Below are 23,491 nucleotides of genomic sequence, written 5' to 3'. Positions count from 1 at the left end.
ATATGTACACCATTTTAAGTGTCTACTAATGGTAGACACACAAGGGAAGGGAAACATCCCACAAGGGAAGGGGAATGTTCACACAAGGGAAGGGGAACATCATTCCTTGGATAATAACTTGGTAAATTCTTGAAAAACTGATTATATTGTATCCAGTTATCCCAACATGTTGCATCTTCATTGCCCCCTCCTTTCTTTCTCCCCTCATGTGGGGGCAGAACTGGGCTTCATTCTGAGTCATGATTTTGGAATTGTTTTTGCTTCTCTTCTGCCCTGGTATGGAAAAATCTCAAAAGCAACTGAGAGAGCCGAAAGAATATGAAAAGCCTGCTATGAGCAAGATTTAGCTAAGGAACATCTAAAAATTGATTTGATATTTGTTTCATAGGTGAAACTTTATCCTCGGTCAGCTTGAGGTATTGCATTGCAAACCAATCAATCCTGCCTGATCTTTCAAAGTCTGCAAAAGCCTAAGTGACCTGTTACACAGTCTGCCCAAAGGACATGGGCTTCATCGTCTACAACAAAGAAGAAGAGATCCAATCTTAAGTTGAGACAAAAGTAAGTATATGCAACAAAGTGTATTTCCAAAGTGCTTTAGAGGCCCTCTACTCTTGTGGCAGTCTTGAGCAAAAGATGGGGAGAGGCTCAGGTTGAAGAGGAAGCTGTATGAGGAAGGTAAGCCTAAATTCCTGTTGTTACCCAGCCCCATACTGTTGTTTCCAGAGCACTATCAAAGTCTTCATGGATGGAATCTTTTGACACAGAAATTCTGGATTCACACAATTCCTGGCACCTAGGAAGTGCTCCATACATGGGCCAAGTGCTTGCTGAATGGAAGTCCACAATTCAGTATCTAGAGCTGTGGGCAGAGGCTTACACAAGGTCTATCCTCCCTCTAGAAGTCTAGGTTCTAAAGGATCCATCCTTCCACAGAAAATGCTTGACCACCAATACGGACATACCTTCATTCAGGGGGACTCTGGGGATGTTACACCACAGCTGCAAATTTCAAATTTGCAAATTTCTAGGGGCCAGGTTTGTATTGTAAATGCCTGAAACAGGCCTAGTATGGGAAAAATAGCACAGGCATAGCAATTGATTTTCAGCTACAGCCTCAGGGAAACAAGAGGGAGTGGTGAGGACTGTGGCAAACTAGAAATCCTGTGCTCTGTCTAACGCGGGCAGCTGCATTCAGCTTCAGTGCTTTAATGCCTCATGAAACTGCATGCTCAGTAATGGGGACTTACTAATTTTTCAAGAACAGCTGGAATTTGATGTGAAATTATTAATTTTTAAGATCTGACAGACTACCAGCATTTGGGATCTCAGCTCTCACTTTAATGAACACAAGGTTCCAGTTTCAGTTTGGTGACAGAATGGCCATTCCAGCATCAAGTGTCAACATATAGGGAAGTGTAACTAATGACTGCTACCGTGTAGAGTCAGCAAATCTCTACTTCAATTCTCTTTTCTTTTCGTGATGAATCTTTCTGTTGTGTTGCATCCTGTCTAACAATTATAACTATACCTTTTAGAGTTCAGAGGAATCTAATCTCTGTGCTGGTTTATATTGATGGAGGAAGCTAAGTTTCCAATAGTCTGAACTCACAAAACTGTTTAGTGTCTTACTTGGAACAGAGTGACCAGTCTCCCCTGCCCAGGTCAGCGTGTTAACCAGAAGAACATGGTGCCTATATCCACGTCCAGCTGAATTTCACATCTGTTAGGCTCTTTTTCCACAAACCTCAAAGAACGTGTGCTAGATCAATTTATCATCCTAAAATTTCTGTAGGGCCTGCAATATTATCCATGAAGTAAAATAATACTAATTGAACTTTGGGGAAACTGACATTCTCCCTCTTCCATGCTCACCATCACATTGAGATAACTGAGGGAAAAGGCATTAAAAATTACTAGTGATAATGGCTGGACTGCAGGCAGGTCAGGTGTAGGAACACATTTGAGAAAGGCAGATCCTCCTCTAGAGCCCACTAGTTAGTTCCCAGGTTTGTGTTGTCCCTGATTCCTCATGGCACTCTTCTCTCTCTTCTGGCAGACATATTCTCTAAGAACACATTTGAGGCTCAAACACTTTAATGTTGAATTTCAGGCATTTTCTTAGCTCAATGAAGAAGAAACATCAGGGCAGTGTGTTGCTTTAAAGGCAGTTGAATATACAAGACATCATGGTTTTTCCTGACAACACAGGGCAGGTGGGGTTTGCATACCTCACAGGAAATGTGTCCTCTTTGTTGAACCACAGGCTGGGATGGTGAGCAGGGAAAAAATCTACAGGTGAGCAAAGCTCAGCGTACCTCTGTCATGATTTAGGCAGGATGCTAAAGGAAGTTATATGGCACCCAGAGGACAGGAATTGACACTTGGGGGCTGGAAAGGCAAGTGGTCATTGCCCCAGTGTGTCAGGCATTCACAGGCAGGATTCGGTCTCACAGGAAGGACCAAATCATGCCTCGATTAGTCAGGGATTTGGAACGCACCTGAACCTATATGTGGAGAAATCGGAGTACTTGGTTCAGAGACCAAGACTGGGAAAAAAGGTGAACTTAACTGGATTTATAGTTCTGAAGAGGATTAGTATTGGCTTCCATTGGCCAATACCTGAAAGTTACTGTAGAGGATTGAATTGTGTCTTCCCAAGAGAGATGTTCTTCTTAAATCCCGGTAACTATGATTATGACCTTATTTGGAAATAAGGTTTTTGCAGATGTTATTAAATTAAAGATCTTGAATAAGATGATCCTGGATTTAGAGTGGGCTCCAAATCCAGTGATTGATGTCCTTATAAGAGAAAGGAAAGAAAATTTGAGACACAGAGAAAAGAAAGACACATGAAGATGGAGGCAGAGATTAGAGTTAAGTAGCTTCAAGCCAAGTAACACCAGGAGCTACTTACACAACAGAACCTAGGAGAGAGGTATGGAACAGATTCAGAGCCTCCAGAGGGGACAAACCCTGCCAATGCCTCGGTTTTGGATTTCTAGTCTCCAGAAGTGTGAGACAATAAGAATCTGTTGTTTTACGCCAGATGGTTTGTAGTACTTTGTTACAGTAGCCCTAGGAAACTAATACAGCTACCATGCCTGACCTCTGACATTATTATTCTCTAGATGTTGTTTTCCAGCTAATGTGAAAGAAATATTTGTTTTAATCACCTTTCATTTCTCTTTCCTCTTTTGTTCACAGTAAAATCTATTTTTTTTAAGCTCTGGGAATGAATTAAAAATTAAAGTTCTATGGTTATAGTAAAAAAAGAAATCAGTGTCTAGATGATTTCGAGTTGGTCATTAACTGGAAAACATAAAAAATTAAAACTCCATTCTAGAATTAACTGCAGTATTCACTCAAAAAATTATTTTTCAGTAATTTATTCATTCTTCAACCCATTTCAATCAAATGAAATATTTACCACATGCTACTCTGTGCTAGACATTATTCTTCTAATTACTTGGAAATACATGATGAATAAGAAAAACAAGGTGTCTGCCCTCTTTGCATATACATTTTGGTGATCTAGACAGGAAATAAACAATTAATCAAATAAGTAAATAATTCCAGGCTGTAATAAATGTTGGTGACATCTCCATTTATTTTCCTGTACTCCCTGGTATTAGCACATTTTGATTCTTGGTTTTAATGGTCACTAATTGCTGAATAGAATGAAGGGAGAGTTCAAAACATAGCTATTTAAACTAAATCCCATGATTCACAGGACCCCTGTTGGATTTCAGCTCTATCATGCCTGGTTATGTCTGTATTTGAGCTTTGAATTCACACTAAATGGGGAATCAAAGCCAGTTAATTGGCAACACAGCATTGTTGCTGTTACTTGATACATAATTGAAAATAACCTCAGTGACAGCCCCAAAGCTTAGATGTCAGAAAGCTTGATATCCTTTCCCTTCTAATGCAAATCACTAAGGAAAGAGCTGAAAAATTGATTCAATGTTATATGGACTGTACAGAGGTGTTAATACCATGGAGACTTATTTCATGTTAAAAAGCTAAGATAGCACAAAAGCTCAGGAGTAAAAACAATTTATATACAGATATCAGAATTCATTATTTTCTTGCTTATTTTTTTTCCATTTGCCCATATATGGAGTAAGTAAGCTATTACTGTAACTCACAATACGGACTAGCTTCGGTTTCATTTGAGGTGACAGTGTGACAGATGTCAAGAAACCAAAGTGTTGTGAGACAAGGTCTCCTCCCCACCCCTGGCCCAAATATGCAGAGTTTACAACAGGAAAGGAGAGAGACTCTGTTCCATCACTCTTAAACTCTTTACAAGATCAGAAAAATTTAAAAAGAGGGTCAAACAGAGACTGACAAGTAGATTTCTTTGGTGAGAGTAGTTGTGCTGCTGTGAGGCTCCTGACCCATCTTTGGGAAAGGGTAGGGTGGAGTTACGCTAACTCCCACTGCAGTGAGAAGGGCTTTCAGAGGCCTCCTGGGGAGCATTGGGAGGCAGAGAGGATGCTATCTTCTTGAAAAACCCAAAAGCAAGTGCAGGGTTGACTTAGCTGCTTTGTTGGAAGAGCCAGGACAGTCAGTGATGTAGTGTTGGAAACAGCCCAAGAGTGTGTTGTGTCAAACGATGCGTGAGTATTTCCCATGCACATGTGGACCACACCGCAGAGGTGGCCAGAAAGGGATCAACTTGGATCCTCTTCCATAAAGTCTGCAAAAAGCAAGAAAGTCTCAGTGGAAAGAGCCTGGATTTCCTGGCTGCCCGGGATCTGAGAAAACATCTATCTTAGTCCAAGGAAAGGCAGAGAGGAATCTCCAAGGAGACTCAAGAGCACCCCATGAAATGTACTCAGCTGTAACATCTTCAGAACCAGAAGGGAAGAACTTGTCAAGCTCAGCAAGACCTGTTCTATCCTTATCTTTCCAAACTTTCCTACTGTTCATTCTAGGGAGAATGCAAGAGTAGTTAGAGGCAGGGGGAGACAGCGAGCAGGGAGATGAGAGAAGACAAGCAAGCATTCTATTCCCACTTCAGGTTTCAGACCTCAGCAGAAGAGAAGGTTTAAACTGAGATTAGATTTTTCATTATTGCAGAGAAGTGAAAAACCTAAATTTGACTTGAGGCTGCTGGCAATCCATAGCGACTGTAGAATTGCCTATTACCTGAGAGTGAGTAGAAGATTCACAAACCTTCAAAAGTTTTCATACAGGGACAAAGGAAGAGTAGAAAAGTTTAAAGTGATGCTTGGAGAGAGAATTAGAGATGCATTTTGATCACAGGTCCGTGTCATACTTACTTAACCTATTGGTTCCACTTCATTATTGAAATATTTTCCATAGATAGAATTCTGGGATTTGAATCATTGTAAATTCATTTTCTTTAATTTTTTGTGACACTCAAGTAAAAAAAAATTTTTGAGAAATAATAAGATCATACAGTAATCTCATTAATACATAACATTAAATGAAGTGTTTTAGCATTCTGACAATATAAATCTTCAAATGAGTTGTAAAATATATGCTAATATGTACAGTATTTATACTCAAGTTCTTTCTGTTCTATGTCACTTATGAGGCCAGAAGGACCATTGTCAAAGAGGAATTGCAGGTTAATGACATGGTCCACCATGAGGGACTAGCCTGTATTTGCACATATCAGCCGTATCAGTTTAGAAGGTGGTTCCCCTCGTTTGGGACATGCCAATTATTTTCACCAGCTGGCATATTTGTAAATCTTTAATTTTTATTAATATAAGTATTGGTTCCTTAAGTGAGTCTGCAGGAGTTTTGTTTCTTTTTTAAAAAAGTGAATCAGATGCAAACTATTATATATAGAATGGATAAACAACAAGGTCCTACTGTATAGCCCAGGGAACTATATTCAATATCCTGTGATAAAACATAGTGAAAAAGAATATGAAAAGAATGTATATATATATATATATATATGTGTATATATATATATGTATAACTGAATCGCTTTGCTGTACAGCAGAAATGAACACAACATTGTAAATCAACTATACTTCAATAAAAAAGTTGAATTTACATATAAAAATGAATTATTCCCATTAAGATATCTTCCTCTTTATTTTAGTACAGTGAAGTCTTGGTGAAGTTCAGATAATGAAAAGAGAAATGATTTATTCAAGTTCAAGTACTTTAACTAGTGGTATACTCTGTGAGAATGAAACTAGCAGTATGTGGCAGCCCTTGCGCATCTGAGCAGCCCCGTAACCTGCACTCTGCTTCTTTCACTATCACGATCAGCATGACAAAGGAGTAAGACTTTTGTATACTTTAAAGTTAGCGTGAAACATGGGCCTAATCACACTAGAATAAGATGTTTCCTCTCTTTTTAGTTTATCTAATACATTTTTGGTGGAATTGATTACAGGAGCATAATATCAGATGTAAGAGTCATCCATAAAGTAAGTGAACTCTGTAGAAGCCAGAAGTATGCAATTCTTTTTTTTTTTTTTTAAAGAGCTGTTTTATATTAACGACTTTAAATCATTACTAAATTAGAGCTATAGGGAGTGGAGTGCTGCAAGTTAGCTGCTCGTCTACAGAAAGATACCAATTCCAAGCTAATTAAAGAAGCTTTTCAATTTAGGTCCAGTGAATACATTTAAAAGTTACATCATATTTATCAAGTGAACATAATTTAATATGATAATTCAAGGAGAACTAGTTGAAAAGAAACTATTGTAGTAATCAGCTGGGAGGCGTATTTTATAAAAGCAGTTTAAAAAGTTAATTTATCTTGATTTTATGAGAAAATGATTCTTGTGTTTAAGAGTTGATCATTATTGTGAAAAGGCTTCCTCAAGCTTTTGCACATTTAGAAAAGATTGATGAGTATAAGACAAAAATTATTTGTTTTTATTGTAGTTGAAGGGAAAATTTGTGCATGTTTCTGATATAATTTTGCAGCTGTAGCTTGCTTCAAAATCAGGAGTTCAGCACATACATTTTGAGAGCTAGGATTTGTTATTGTGCTATAAACTGATGTGGCAACCTTTTAAAAATAAAACATACAAAATGTTTTAAAATTCTTCTCTCTGCCTTTAAGTAGTTTATAATATCTGTATGAAGATTTAATTCCTGGTGCCCTAAAAATCATCATTATTTTTCATATATTTGTGTCTCTTTCATTGTGAATTGTAGCTTTAGATTTTTTTAGTGAAAATATTTTATCTCTCAATTTTTTTATGATCTGGAAATTTGTATTTAAACTTAATTATTTAGAAGATTTTCACAAAAGTGTTACCCTCTTGGAGACAATAGTTTAGAGAAAATGCCATGAGTATATTTTCCTTGCTATGTGGTAGTAACTCATCAAGAAATTGTTAAAACTGTAGATATGTCTCCATTAAACCCTGAGATTAAAAAAAAAACCATGAGATTAAATGTGATCTATGGACTGTGAATCATTTCTCCCTTATTTACATTATAACTCAATATTCACTTGCTTCATTTTTCTTTCTCCATTCAATTATTGATACATAATTTTCCAAGATATCCAAATTTAAAGTTGTGACATCATTGTCTAACTGAACTCCCTCATTTCCACATCAAGTCAGTTGTTCTTAGTCTTATATTTAGCTTCGTGGGGGATGCATCTATTTTTTTTTTTAACATATTTTTTGGAGTATAATTGCTTTACAATGTTGTGTTAGCTTCTGCTGTATAACAAAGTGAATCAGCTATACGTATACATATACGTATAGCCCTCCTGCGTCTCCCTCCCACCCTCCCTATCCCACCCCTCTAGGTGGTCACAAAGCACTGAGCTGATCTCGCTGCACCAGGCAGCTGCCCCCCATTAGCTATCTGTTTTACATTTGGTAGTGTATATATGTCCATGCCACTCTCTCACTTCGTCCCAGCTTACCCTTCCCCCTCCCCGTGTCCTCAAGTCCATTCTCTACGTCTGCGTCTTTATTCCTTTCCTGCCCCTAGGTTCATCAGAACCATTTTTTTTAGATTCCATATATATTGTTGTTTATCTTTGCTTCTTCTGCTGCATTTAGCATCAAGTTTTGTATATAGTAGGTTCTCAATTAAATATAATTGAACAAAGGGAATTTAAATGTTTGCTTAATTTAATACTTTAGGTTATTGAGTTGGGAGAATTACTGTTGGTTTGATTAGTAACTATGTTAGAAAGTGTTGCCCAGCATATAATATTCTTTCTTCCATCCATTCAAAGAAAAAGATTCAGTGGTCACTTCTTATGAGCCGGGAACTGTCCTAGGTCCTGAGAATAAAGTCGTAAGGGGAAAAAAAAAAGACATGGTCATTGCTCTGAGGAACTTGATAATCTGGTGGGAAAAGGTAGAAATAATAAGTTATAATAGTAGAAGATAATTCTTGAACACTTATTATGTGCCAGGCACTGTACTAAGTACTCTTTATACATTATTTCATTTTACTCTTAAACTTAATAGTTCCATTCATTTATTTAACAAATACTTTTTTATTATTTTGTGCTAGGCACTATTTTCCATAGTGTTTTAGAAAAAATATATAGCATAAAAGAGTCTAGGGCATAACAGTAAGGAAAAGTGATCTTTTTTTAACAGAAGAATTGGGGAAGGTGTCTCTGGGGAGGTCATATACCAGCAGGAGTGAGAGAGTGACCCTTGAGTAGATTTGGAGGTAGAGTATTCCAGAAAGAGGAACAAGAAGTGCTACCATACTGAGGTGGAAATGAGCTTGTTTTGCTCCAGAAACTGAGAGAATGCATATGAAGCTCCAGTGGATCATTTGGGGGCAGGGTTTGGGTTAGGGGGTGGAGACAGTGATAAAGTGTAAGGCTGGAGATATTGTCAAGGACCAGATAAGGTAGGGTCTTGTAGATGATAACAAGAAGTTTGTATTTTGTTTAAAATATGATAGGAAGCCCTTGGAGATTTTGATCTGGGGAGTATTGTAATCTCAAAAGCCTTCTCTGGCTAACTCCCCTTTCCAGTATCCCACATGCCTTAGTTTGTCCAGACATGCACTTCTTCACCCCATTATTTTTTCTTGTCTTTCTCTTACTTACATTAAAATAAAGAGATATATGCATATGTTTATAAACTGGAAAGGATTCACTGATTTCATCTAGTATTCACTTAAGCCATCTGAAAAGAAAGAATTTTTTTGTGTTTTGAAAGGTCTCCAGTTATGAAATGAAACAATTACCTACCACTCTCATGTCAAAGACAGATTTTATTTTTCTATCTTGAGAGACTGTGTCAAGGATTCCTGATTCTAAATGGTATTAGTGTCGTAGTTCATAAAAATCAATGGGAAACTCATTATTTACTTGTCTAGGGAGACCAAGCTCTTCTCCTTTAAGTCACCGTGAGTTTTCAGATACCCTCCTGCCGTGTGGCAGAAATAATGACCCTGAAGCAGAGTTCCAAAGCCAAACATTTGCCCAGAAGTAGTCGGAGAAGGAGCGAGAGCCTTACTTTGAGAAGAATTGAAGAGAAAGTAGAAAATCAAAAGTAATGACAAAGAATTAAGAGGAAATGAAGCAGAGGTTTCAATTAGAGGGTAGCCAGAAGGTGAGAGAAGGCAGAGCCCAAGAGGAGAGCAAAATGAGACAGGAAGCAAGCTAAATGCTGACAACAAGAATTGCAAAAGAAATGTGTATCGGAAAGAGGATTTTTTTCCTGAAAAGACGAAATCAAAACCACAGAACACTTAATCATTGATAATGGAAACACTAAGGTCATGAACAGAAAGGAAAATTTACTGACAAAAGATTTCATTATAAGCTGCAAGGAACTGGGTAATCAATGGGTAAACGTACAAGGAAATCATAATAAAACTGGTCAGAATATTTGCAAAAGTAAAACTGAGATTTCAAGCTGCCTCCATTCATAAATGGAGGCAGCTCCCACTAATTATACTTCAGTTCTGATATTTCATTTGTTTTGAGTGTTTATGTTTCACCTTGTATTCTTCAAAGGTGAATTTTATATCCACCTTTGCAATGTGAAATATCCTCATTTGTTTAATGTGTTCTTATCTCTTTGAATCATATAAGCTCTGATTCAATTAGGTAGATGGTGACTCCTGGGTTGCCTTCAGATTTATGGAGACATATTTATCATTTTTAAAACAAATCAGATAAAGAGAAATCTGCTCAATGAAATACAGTAATTTATCATTTTCAGGAGAGGGAAATTTGTTTGTTATTTTATTACTGCTGTGATTCCAAATTATCTTACAGGTGTTTTAGAAATCTGTCTAGATCTGATAAGTTCTTTCTGTTTGGAATAAATTGATTCTCTCCTCCCAGAGAGGATAACTGTGCCATATGTTCTGACTGATCTCAGAGATCAGTAAACCCTGGGAATATGAATGTGAAATACAATGGGCTATTGAATTTAGAAGAAGTAGAAGCGTCCTCGAAGGAGATAGTTTTTTAATGAGCAGATAATTATTAGTTATTATTTTAGACCTTTGGGCTAATCCTAGAGGAGGCTATTAGCAGGTAATGGATTAAATAAGGTGACTCATATTAATAGTTTCTTTAATATGAAAGAAGAAAAATTGCCCATGGTAGATCAACTGTTGTCAAATCTCTATGTAGTGCATGAAACGCTCTTGAAAGAGACTGAAGGCCATAGACTTTCTTTTGATTAAATGTGAAAGACTCTGAGTTGTTTTTCTCTTAATTGGAAGCACACTCTTAGATCTGAAAATGAAAATTTAGAGCTGAAAAGATGTGGCTGATGAAGAAACTAAAGCTCTGGGAGAGTGAATGGCCTGTCTGAAGTCTTATACCTCATTGGTGTTACTCTGGAATGAAAACCTGGGTCTCTGAAACATATTCTGTGTTTTTGCTGTTTGATCCTTGATTATCTTTTTATCTTTTCATTCATACCTTAGCCTATTGAACTGAGTGTCATCATGCTTTCCTTGTGCCAATGTGAAAATGAACTTCCAGTGTTACATGAAAAGAACAATAGCGAGTATCAGGGAAGAGAGGTATAAGGAGATTAGAGAGGTCTGCAAATTGGTTGATGCTATTAAATACTTTTAAAAAATGAAAGTTTGGTAGACACATAGCAATATGTGTTTATTCCCTTTGCTTTTCAAATAGAAAAATATCTCCAGCAATCAAAAAACAGTTGACAGGCAGTTGTTGGCAAGTTCACTGAACACTTAAGAATCTTCTTTGTATTCATTTTTCAGGATTCTTGAATAATCATGCATAGTAATTGACTCTCTTAAATCCATCCTGTCCCCGATTTACGTGAACATTTATTTCTAGATATTAGCATTACAGTTGTTTGCCTGTTTCCCGGATGTAACTGTGTCACTGAAGGCCCTCTTTGGAAAGCTAAGCTAAGCCATCACGGCCCATCTGGGGAGGTACAAAGGAGGACAATACTACAACAGTCCAGTGTTGCTTAAAGAAGCCAGAACAGTAGAAACTGAAGGGATTGTGCCCAGAGCATAGCATGGGCTCTGTGTTTAACCCCACAGCTCATTATTGGACAGACACCCCCTGACTGTGAGCAATTTTTGTTCCTTGAGGCCTGCTGATACTGGCTATGGTTCTGTCATTGATTTGAACATAATCTGCGTGTTGCATCTTTATTGGATTGCCATGATTCATTTAAAAGGAAATGTTGTTCATCCTTGCAGACTGGCTTTCACGGTGAGGTGTGGTGGCTAGGGGGTTGGTGAGCAACCTAGAAAAAAAAAATACTTTCAATGTTGCTCTTGAGTTTATGGCTGGAAGGGAGAACAGCTAAAACACATTAGTCCTTTCGCTATTCAGAGGTTTGACTGCTTTAGCTAGGGGGCCTGGATTCATGATCCATTTTCTGTTTCCTGTCCAGCATCTATTTGATGCAATATGCTCCATGTCTCTTTTCATTAACTGAGACCTATATGATGTCAATTGAGAAAAACAGTAGCTGATGTTATGAAGTACGCACTGTGGCATGACAAAGATCTGTTATAAAGGCCTTTTACTTTGTTCCATTGTATATTTTACTATTGTGTTTTATGCCTGCAGCTTGGCCGTATTGAGAGAACATATTTCAGCTGGGCCCTGCTGGGTTTTTTTAACTTGCCTTTGAAATGCTAGATAAAAGTGAGCTCCAGCCATGGCAGACTTCTGACATCAACAAATGTGGGACAAGTACCCCACCGAGGCACATAACAGTCATGCAAACACTCTGCTTAAGACCAAACCTGCAAATGGAGGCATAATCTGCTCTGAGGGTAAGTGAGGTTTGGATTAACTTTAGTGTCACAGATAAAGCACCCTTGATGATGACTGTAAGTTATATCCTGCAACAAAGTGTGAGGTGCCACCATATTAGAGGGCCCCCAGCAGATTTGGTTCAGAAATGGGAAAAAAGGAGGAATATGAAGCTTGATTGGTAACTCAAGTCAAAATGGATATGGAGTTCAAAGACTCAGAAACCCAGTACTCTTTCAGCTTTCTAGTGCTCTTTAAGACCAGATAATACTTTATCCCATATTCCCTTGGACAGTTTGAGATGAAGTTTAGTGCTTTGTATCTTATTAATGGGAGAGATGATAGGAAGCCTAACATTATAGCTGTAATCTCCACGATGCTCACAAAACAAAATTAGAACCCGGCAAATGGTTTGAGGGAAGTTACAGAGCTGGAAAAAGATCCCAGCTTTAATGAGCCACACTAATTGATGGAACTCTGATTTGTGTTGCTTTTAGTAATTGTATTTTAATTACTAAATTAATTGATAAGTACTGTAAATGGATTACAAATGCATTATCCACAATAGCATGCATAAAGAAAATGACTACTAAAAAAGGTACACACATTAAATTTATATTACAAATACAGAAAGTTCAAAGACAGCATAATAAGCAATTACTTATCAAGGACCAACAATTGGCATCACTGCTTAAGAACTTGAATGCATTTTAAAGCCGAGTAATTAACAATATTAACTTAACCTGATTAGCATTTCTTTCGCAAAATTTGGAGGGGTGTACAAAGTTTTTCTAAATGTCAAAAAAAATTTTTTTGAGGAAAGTCTGGATATTCCTTAATATTGATAAGAACAATAAGCTCCTGACAAATTGTAGCCAATGCGTACTAACAACTCAAATTTCACGACTGCTCAACAGCTGCTTCCATATTATACAACTCATTCAAAACCCCTTTAGGGGAGGGTCACTTAATTCCCTTAGTGTTGGATCTATAGATCATTGTGTTTAAATATGTGGGTCTATTGTTAGCAAAAACTACACAAAAAAAACTTTAAACATCATTCGAAGGGTTAAAATTTTTGGCATCTGTTTCAATCATGATATCTTTAGTAAGAAGTCGTTCTAAACGCTACATGATTTGTGAAACTAGTCCACGAATGAAGATTTAAAAACCCTTAGTTGTCTCATTTCTGTGGAAACCGGCAGTAATATACACTGATTGCTGAACTCAGGGAAAGTAGAATCAGAAGGTACCATTATGAAGAAGACACCTCTATAAACTATAAAGATAAATTAGCTGCCTGAAGTAACTGTTTTTTGTTAGGTTTATTATCCGTGTAAAGTAACTTTCTGTACATAAAGCCCAGCTCATAGGCAATGAGGTACTAAAAGGCTACTTTCTCTTTTCCCAGAAAATGCTTCTATTAAGGTGTATGTTTCTATTTGTATGAGTAAAATAGTGCCAAACTGATAGTTTCTAAAAATTGCAGATACCAGTAATGGTCTACTATATCACTGGTCCAGGGGTATAGCATCAGCATGGCTATTCTTCTGTGAATACCTTTGAAACTGACTTGAGGCTGGCTATTAAAGGGGATACTCTCCTGAGTTCATTGGCAGCAAAGGTCCAAATGGTGGGAAAAACAAAACGAAACTGAAATAATCAGAAAGTAAACATCTAACCAGTTCGTTTAAGGTCAACTACATCAAAATTTAAACAATCTTTATAGATAATTTAGTTTCCTTAATAGGGAAGAAATTAAAGGGACAGAGCTAGGGATTCTCAGAAATCACATTTCTAAACCTTGGTTATAGAAACATCATTGTTATTATTTAAGTGACTCTATTCTTAATTATTTATGACGTTGTGTGTAGCAAACATGGTGTATTTTTATTTGAAAATAGACACTTAAACATTAAGGCTTCTCAGAATTTTGTGGTAGAAAATTCTACATGGGTAACTAATAAAGCCCATGGCTCTTAAGTAGAGTTCATTACCTATTGTCTGGTTATCCAGGGGTGGCCTCTTGGTTGTCTATGAACCCCTAAAATCATGTGTAAAACTTTTTTGCATGTGTACCTTTGTCTAGAATGGGGGTGTACAAGTTTCAACAATTCCTCAAGACTTCTGTAACTGGTAGGTAAAACTGCACAGCTGCCACAGATTTTAAAGGCTGGTTCATGAAACCCTGGGGATCCTTAAGACTCTCCTAAGGAGTCCAAAGTTCAAAACTGTTTATGTAATAATGCTAAGTCATTATTTGCCTTTCACTGTGGCATGGTGCAAGTTTGAGGGTGGGTAAAACTGATGGCCCCTTAGCACAAAATCAAACCACTTACATGAAATTATACTATAGTCCGTGTATTTTTCACTGCCATGCACTCACAGTTTAAAAAAAAAAGCTAATTCAACTTACAGATGATGAAGCATAAAAGTTAATTTTATTGAATCTTGACCACTGAGTATATGTCTTCTGAATATTCTGTGCGATAAAATGAGAGGAAGGTATCATTTGTGATGATGTGGAAGTATGAGGGCTGTCTCAAAGAAAAACACTTGTGCAGTTATTTGAAAATAGAAAGGAGCTTAATTAGTTGCCCTTTTCCCCCCAAAAGCACCATTTTTTTCTTTAAAGAATGGATGACAAACTTATAGTTATTCAGATTTTTGTATTTGAGACATACTTTCTGAAAAGCGAATGGAATGATCCTGTCAAAAAAAAAAAATGACTAGAAGTATATATAGCCAGTGATAAAATTTGAGCATATAGAAAGATGCTCAAAATCATATGTCATTGGGGAATTGCAAATTAAAACAATGAGATACTACTACACACCTATTAGAATGGTGAAAATCCAAAATACCGACAGCACCAAATTCTGGTGAACTCTCATTCATTGCTGTGGAAATGCAAGATGGTGCAGCCAGTTTGGAAGACAGGTTGGCAGATTTTTTACAAAACTAGACATACTCTTACCATATGATCCAGCAGTTGTGCCTTTTAGTATTTACCCAAAGGAGTTGAAAACTTACATCCACACAAAAACCTGCACATGCATGTTTATATAAGCTTTATTCAATTGTCAAAATATGAAAGCAACCGAGATGTCCTTCAGTAGCTGAATGGATAAACTGTGGTACATCTAGATGATGGAATATTATTCATCACTAGAAAGAAATGACCTATGAAGCCATGAGAAGACATGAAGGAATCTTAAATGCATATTACTAAATGAAAGAAGCCAACCTGAAAAAGCTACATACTATGTAATTCCGACTTTATGACATTCTGGAAAAGATAAAACTATGGAGACAGTACAAAGATCAGTGTTTGTCAGGGGTTGGAGGGAGGTAGGGATAAATGGGTGAAGCACAGAGAACTTTTAGGACAGTAAAAGTATTCTGTATGACACTATAATAATAGCTACATGTCATTATACATTTGTCAAAATCCATACAGTGTACAACACCAAGAACGAACCCTAGTGTAAACAATGGACTTTGGGTGATAATGACGTGTCAATGTAGGTTCATCGATTGTAACGAATGTACCACTGTGGTGCAGGATGTTGATTGTGGGGGGAAGGTATGCATGTGTGGGAGCAGGAGGTATATAGCGACTCTCTGTACTTTCTGCTCAATTCTGCTGTGAACCTAAAACTCTCCCCCAAAATAAAATCTATTAAAAGTCACTTATGGGTGAAAATTCCATATAAAATGCCATACATAATAAAAAATTGCATACAAAAGATAGAATAAAGAATTTTAATGAATTAAGATGCAGAAATTCCTTGATATGGTTATAGATTCTGCATTGCAACTGATTTTTAGGAAACTACCACTTAGTGAGTTTTGTAGTAGTAGCAAAAAGGATATCCACAATTATATGAAAAATTTATTAAAATATTTTTACAACAACAGATCTGTGTGCGGTCTGATTTTCTTTATTACTTCAACCAAAATAACATACTGCAACAAATTAAATGTAAGTGCAGATGTGAGACTCTAGCTACCTTCATATAAGACGCATGTTAAATTTGAAAAAAAAAGTAAAACAATGTCATTCTTTCCATTAATTTTTTTTGAAAAGTGTAGCTATTTTTCTTAAAACTGTTATTTGTTTTACATGTAAGATGTTTGTTATTGTCTTTTAAAAATAAATTAATTTTTAATGTGGTTAAATATCAGTTGGTAGAACCCACATGAACCAAAGCTCTTTGAGGTCCTCAATAGTTATTAAGAGTATAAAAGTGTCCTGAGGCCAAAACATTTGGGAACCCTGAACTGCAGTAGAGTGAGTATTGCCTCTTATATGAATCAGAGTCTGTATTTTAATCACTGGACTTCATATATCTAGATTCCTGGTTCCTCATTCTCTCAATGACTTGGACTTCTAGAAATTTAACAGTTGGTATTAGTTTGCCTAATTTAGTTATACTCACCAATGGTTTATACACTTGTTTCCCAAGCTGCCTGGAATAAGTTCTGTCCAATTGTATGGCTGTTTATTCTGCTAACTTTTTCTGCCAAGAAGGTATGTGTATCCTTCTTCAAATTATGAAATCCAAAGGTTAGTGCTTTTGGAAAAGTAAATCTTATTTCTCCAGAAGGACGATGTATCTCCTACTTGTATCTTCTACTTAGTATATAGGGTCTATGTGCATATTATGAAGATAAATAAGCATTAATGTAAATTCAGTTGACTAGTTTATATCATGGAGCACAATATATAAGGAGACAAAGTTCTACAGTTTATACAAAATGAGCACCAAATCTAAACAAGTGACTAATATGTCAGTCACAGTCAGTATTAATATGTATGTTCTGACCAAAAGTAAGGACTATTTTTAGACAAAATACATCATGCATTCTACAGAATCATAATAAAAGATGTACATTTTTTTCTAGCCACCTTGATTCAATTTAATCACTCTAGAGTTAAAGGGAAAATAATTCTAATGTGAAAACTATCCATTTAAGATTTTCTCTTTATTGTTAATGAACCACAAGAGCACAGAAGGCCCAGATGAGAGTCTGAGTTCTCCCTCCTTCCTCAGAGATCCTAAATGTTTTACAGCATTTTTTCGTTTGGTGACTGTGATACCATATGAGCTGTGCCTGTTAGGTCAGGTTCTTAATGAAACCAACTTTCAGTTCAAAAGCACTGAACTTTATCTACTAATCGGTCAAATTGCCCCATGTGGTCATTTAAGGTTAATGTATTTTTCCTATTTCATGCCTCTTCTGATTTCATTTTAGCTTGGAGGAAAAGTTACGCCAGCATATTGTTATTATTTTGTGTGTGTGTGAGCTTCCCTGTCAACATATTCTGAAATAACTGATTGATAAATACTCAGTAGAGCATAGCAGAATGTAAGTGACAGAGTTGATCTTAAGTTTCTCCTAGGCCAACACCCGTATGTTGCAGGTAAGGAAACTCATGACACGTGACTTACCCGGAGCCACAGAAATAATTAATAAGCGTAGAAGGAGTATAATCCAGGCTGAAATCTGTTTACCATTTTTATTCTAAACAGTGATTATTAGATTAGCTGTGGAAAATACTCAACATTTATTGGAAAGCATTGTTGGTAAGGATAAATTTTAGTTTTAATTAATAAACAAGTCATAGACATAGACCTAGATTTTAGAGTGACATGGAGTGTACAAGCTTATCGAAATGTAAGGGAAACACAGCTCATGGCTTGTCTTCAAATGGAGAGCACTGCATGTGATGAACTGAAATGGTGCTTGGCAATTGTTAGAAGCATTTTAAGTAAGGCTCCAAGCAGAAATAGCTGCTTCAAACTAAAAGAGCTTCAAACTGAATAGGCTTACCACTTAGCACTCCAGCGTATTAGAAGGTGCATCCTCCAGACCAAAAGCAGCCTTTAGGAGCAGAGATACAGAGAGAGAGCATATTGCACTGTGATACAGCGCTGCATGGGTAGAACCACTGTCTTCACGTGATGGAAGGTAGCAGAATCTTCCTAGAAGACAAGCCTTTGTCCTCAGTAACTGTACTTGAGTCAAGTGCATGAGAAATAATTAAAACGTAAAAATAAGAGTTCTCAGGTAAGAAGTGAGCATCCTTATGCAGCCAGACCTCATGGGACAACAGTAGTACTGGAGCCACAGGAGAGTATTCTGGAGGAACTACTCTAGAGACCATTGCTTGAGCCATGTTTGTTAAGGGTTTCATCACCAATTCCTTAATGAGGAGGAGATAGATAGTAAGAATCTACTGTGTATTTTTCATATTCACTGTCCATAAATCTGATACCAGAGTATATAACGATCACTGTAAAGGTGGGCTTAGGTATTGTCAACTGAGCCTTCTGTTGTGAAAAACTCTTCCAGTTTTTGAGGTAGATAGATAGTTATTGGATTGGATCAGTGGATTTGTCTGAATATTTAATCAGGATTCTGGAACTTAGAATGGGCAAAGACAGCAGCTAGGCCTGCCCATTCTGAATCATTGGCCCAAGTCCTCCTTATATGGACCCCTCCCTAGAGAATCCAATTTGTTCAGTGTTATCTCTGTGAAGCTCTGCTGCAGTGTTAATTAGTCCAGGATTCATTGTTTTGATAATTTCTTGCTTCAGCAGAATATCATGAATTGCAAGCATGCAGAAAACTTCTTTTCAGTTTGCAAAGAAACCGCTCAATGGAACCTTAGCAGAAGCTATTTTTAATAGTCCAAGAAGAACTCCTTTTACATAACAAAGCATTATTTCCAAGATTTAATTTTCTCATTGCTTTTCGTTTTCTGTAAAGACTGTTTGATACAAAAGGTCAAGGTATCAGCAAAACATAGACAGATTTTTGCTGAATGACATAAACCTGTCAGAATGCTGAGCTTTGATGTTCCATTAAGTGATCGATTTAGATTACTGACTTTTGGCTAAATGCTACTCAACCAGATAAGGTCAATACCTGTTAGTTCATTGGTGGAATAATTAATCAATCAATACAGGATGCTTGAAGTCAGGGAGAATTATTGCCAGGCTTGTATCTCCGGCTTTAGTCACAGAAATTATTTAAAAACATCCTTTGCAGCATTAACCCCCTCGGTGCAGGGTTTATTGTAACATTTTGTATTCAGGGAAAAGGAAGAAAAAAATTCCGGTGAGCAATACTTCTTGTAACCTTGAGCTCCCCAGAAGGAAAAGCCTCTAACAAGCTGAGAGCACCATCATTAGTTCTTCCTTTCACATCGTCGCACTCTGCTCGTAAAATAATTACATGCAATTTTTCTATTTTACAGTTGGACCACATGACTCCCTGTTCTTTTGCACAGCGACTCACCACTCCCCCAGACTGCCTGGTTGAAGGCTGGAACTGCTCACCTTTAAACATCTCAGCTGGAGGCTTTTATGGTGGCTGGTTACAATATTTCCTAAGAGCTAAAAAATAATCCATCTGCTTCATAGAAAAATTCTGTCTCCTCACTATTTTCTCTTTCCAATGCAACCAAAATTTTTGTTCTTAGAATTGCACTAGGCCAGGATTCTTTGTATTTTTCAAAGTTGCAAAAGTTGCAGTTTCCTTGAACTTGTGGGTTTGGGACAATTCATAATACTTCTTGCTAGAGGTTAATTACTGACTGGTTCTAATTGTTTGCTGGTTCTTATTCTGTGGGATCAAAGCATCTTTTCTGTATAATTTACAAACTACTATTAATTTTTTGCAGAACTAACGATAATGCTTTTATTCATTTCAGTAATTATTACATGTTTAGTATGACCCAGGCATAGTAACAATCTTTGCTATCAAGGAATTGAGACATTTAATCAAGGTTTTGGTCTTTTCTCGTTTTCATATCACTTCTACATCTCTTCCTCTATTTGATGCTTTCACACCCTGTGAAGTGAGTCAGAGAAGGATTATTATTGCAATGTGTCAGTTAGGAGAAACTAAATCATATAAGGCTTATTTCTTTCAAAGGTCACTCATTTAGCAAATAACTTGGAAACAGAATACAGAATTTCTAGGTCTTAAGAATCTAGCTTGAACAGTAATCAAGACAGTATGGTACTGGCACAAAAACAGAAATATAGATTAATGGAACAGGATAGAAAGCCCAGAGATAAACCCACACACATATGGTCACCTTATCTTTGATAAAGAAGGCAAGAATATACAATGGAGAAAAGACAGCCTCTTCAATAAGTGGTGCTGGGAAAACTGGACAGCTACATGTAAAAGAATGAAATTAGAACACTCCCTAACACCATACACAAAAATAAACTCAAAATGGATTAAAGACCTAAATGTAAGGCCAGACACTATAAAACTATTAGAGGAAAACATAGGTAGAACACTGTATGGCATAAATCACAGCAAGATCCTTTTTGACCTATCTCCTAGAGAAATGGAAATAAAAACAAAAATAAACAAATGGGACCTAATGAAACTTCAAAGCTTTTGCAAAGCAAAGGAAACCATAAACAAGACAAAAAGACAACCCTCAGAATGGGAGAAAATATTTTCAAACAAAGCAATTGACAAAGGATTAATCTCCAAAATATATAAACAGCTCATGCAGCTCAATATCAAAAACACAAACAACCCAATCCAAAAATGGGCAGAAGACCTAAATAGACATTTCTGCAAAGAAGATATACAGATTGCCAACAAACACATGAAAGGATGCTCAACATCACTAATCATTAGAGAAATGCAAATCAAAACTACAGCAAGGTATCACCTCATACCAGTCAGAATCGCCATCATCAAAAAATCTACAAACAATAAATGCTGGAGAGGTTGTGGAGAAAAGGGAACACTCTTGCACTGTTGATGTGAATGTAAATTGATATAGCCACTATGGAGAACAGTATGGAGGTTCCTTAAAACACTAAAAATAGAATTACCATATGACCCAGCAATCCCACTACTGGGCATATACCCTGAGAAAACCATAATTCAAAAAGAGTCATGTACCACGATGTTCATTGCAGCTCTATTTACAATAGCCAGGACACAGAAGCAACCTGAGTGTCCATCAACAGATGAATGGGTAAAGAAGATGTGGTGTATATATACAATGGAATATTACTCAGCCATAAAAAGAAACGAAACTGAGTTTCGTAGTGAGGTGGATGGACCTAGAGACTGTCATACAGAGTGCAGTAAGTCAGAAAGAGAAAAACAAATACCGTATGCTAATATATATATATGGAATCTAAAAAAAAAAAAAAAAAAGATTCTGAAGTACCTAGGGGCAGGACAGGAATAAAGACCCAGACGTAGAGAATGGACTTAAGGACATGGGAAGGGGGAAGGGTAAACTGGGACGAGGTGAGAGAGGACATATATACACTACCTAATGTAAAATGGATAGCTAGTGGGAAGCAGCCATATAGCACAGGGAGATCAGCTCAGTGCTTTGTGACCACCTAGAGGGGTGGGATAGGGAGAGTGGGAGGGAGACGCAAGAGGGAGGGGATGAGGGGATATGGGGATATATGGATACGTATAGGTGATCTACTTTGTTATAAAGCAGAAACTAACACACCATTGTAAAGCAATTATACTCCAATAAGAATGTTAAAAAATAAATTAATTAAAATGTTAGGAAAAAAAAAAGAATCTAGCTTAAAACTACTGACAAGTTTTGCTCAGGTGATATATACAATACCCCTAAAATGGTATAGCATGTCAGTCTTTGCCAGCCATTAGATCCCTTTGTAGGAAATCACTCTTTGTTCCCATAAAAACACAGGAAGTAGAGAAAAAGAAAAGAAGAAAAATTAAGTTAAAACTTTATTACCCATCCTCAATAACCATACTCAGCTGAGCTCTGCCTGGGTGAGCTGTGAACACTGGTGCCTGCCCTCTGTCCACTCCCACACACCCAGATCACCCACATCAAGAGCAATCACAAGCAGTGCTAAAGGGCCTCCTCAGATGAGGTGACAATGTCAGCTTTAGGGTTGCGGTAGGAGTGGGAATTGAGTTTCTCAGAGCCACCAGTAGGCTAATGAGAGAAGTGACATCAGGACATGCCCGGCCCGTGGCTGGGGAAGCACTGTATGCAAATGGGTGTACTAGGAAACAGGTGTGCTTGCTCTTCTCCAGAGCGTTGGGTGGGATTATATAGGAGCAGAGTGTGCCCCACTGAGCTGGACTCCTCAGGAAGGGCTGGAATTTCCATCTCCGTGCCTCCCCACGTGCTTTTCTAATAGCTAGGTGAATTGTGACCCCTGAGGTGTGGTGCTTCATTACGGTGCTTAATCTGAAACACGTGTTTTAGGTTGATTTCTCTGGAGGTGATCCTGACTCTGCTATTCCTGCCATTCCTAGGTGGGGTCTGTAGTGTTTTCTTTGTCGGGGTGTTCTGTGTCAGATCAGTACTGCAGATGTAACCGTGCAATTTCTGGGCCTTAAGAGAATGGCAGTTTCCACTAGCCGACATTCAGAGCACTCCCTCTGGAGGTCCTACGATAACAGGTAAGAAGCCAGACCACCCTGAGACCACCGTGCTGGAGAGGCCAAAATTAGATATTTTGGTTGATGGTTCCAGCTGAGTGCAGCCTTTTAGCCATTCTTGCTAAGTCATCTAGCATGAAAGTGGAACAGTCCTGTACCCTATAGAGCAGGCAGTCCACCAATTGACTATACTACCACCTGTCCTCAGTCAGTGCCGAACAGAAGAATCACCCAACGGGGTCTGCTTGAATTCTTGATTTACAAAATTGTGAGTGAAATAAAATGGGTGTCATTTCAAGTCACTATATTTTAGGGTAGTTGTTACACAGTGACGGGTAACTCACAGATGGTTATGAAAGGAAGTACTGGTGGGAGAGTGGGGAAGTGGGACAGGAAGAAGAAGGAGTTAATATATAGACTCCATTAACGGGCAGGTGCTGTGGGTAAGTCAGCCTCTGTTCCCCAGGGACCTCTGGAGGCCAAGTGGAATGCAGCTCAGGGTTGAGGGCTGTTGCTGGGCTAAGACAGCATTCCAGCCTGTTCTTCTTGCAGGCCTAATGTGCTCCTGAGCCTAGAGAAAGCCTTCAGACAAGAGTCCAGTGGGTGCAGCAAGAAGCAGAGGGCTTGCTGAGTACCAAGGGGAAGGGTGGGACTGGCAGAGTCATCTACAGCACGTATGGTCTTCAAAAGCAGTTTTAGGGAAAGGATACCCCTATTGCTTCTTGAGCCTGATTTTTCTGCCAAATATAGAAATGATTGCAGGCATGTAATCATTTTTATTCCCCACTCCTAGGGACTTAATTACTCAAGGCCCAACTCAGATAGCGTATATCCCTAGATACT

The 23,491-nt window shown here is 37.6% G+C and overlaps 1 long non-coding RNA gene across 4 annotated transcripts in view; it reads left to right on the top strand.

Moving 5' to 3' along the window:
- Nucleotides 1–23,491, top strand: part of LOC111186835 (uncharacterized) — a 206,478-nt gene that overhangs the window by 141,850 nt on the left and 41,137 nt on the right. The window contains exons 3-4 of one of the 4 annotated variants that reach the window (XR_016392641.1): nucleotides 389–12,234; nucleotides 19,482–23,491. The exon at nucleotides 19,482–23,491 is cut by the window's right edge and continues 41,137 nt beyond it. This is a non-coding gene — a long non-coding RNA (uncharacterized LOC111186835). Of the gene's footprint in view, nucleotides 1–388 lie in introns of all 4 variants that reach the window. The other 3 variants (XR_002647995.3, XR_016392640.1, XR_004021958.2) reach the window with 3 other exon arrangements.

Source organism: Delphinapterus leucas, chromosome 3 (assembly GCF_059928025.1).
Source record: "Delphinapterus leucas isolate spDelLeu-1000000601 "Yukka" chromosome 3, BTC_Dleu_Yukka2, whole genome shotgun sequence".
Taxonomy (NCBI): domain Eukaryota; kingdom Metazoa; phylum Chordata; class Mammalia; order Artiodactyla; family Monodontidae; genus Delphinapterus; species Delphinapterus leucas.
Note: the sequence above shows the minus strand (reverse complement) of the source record. Positions and strands in the feature narration are given on the sequence as shown.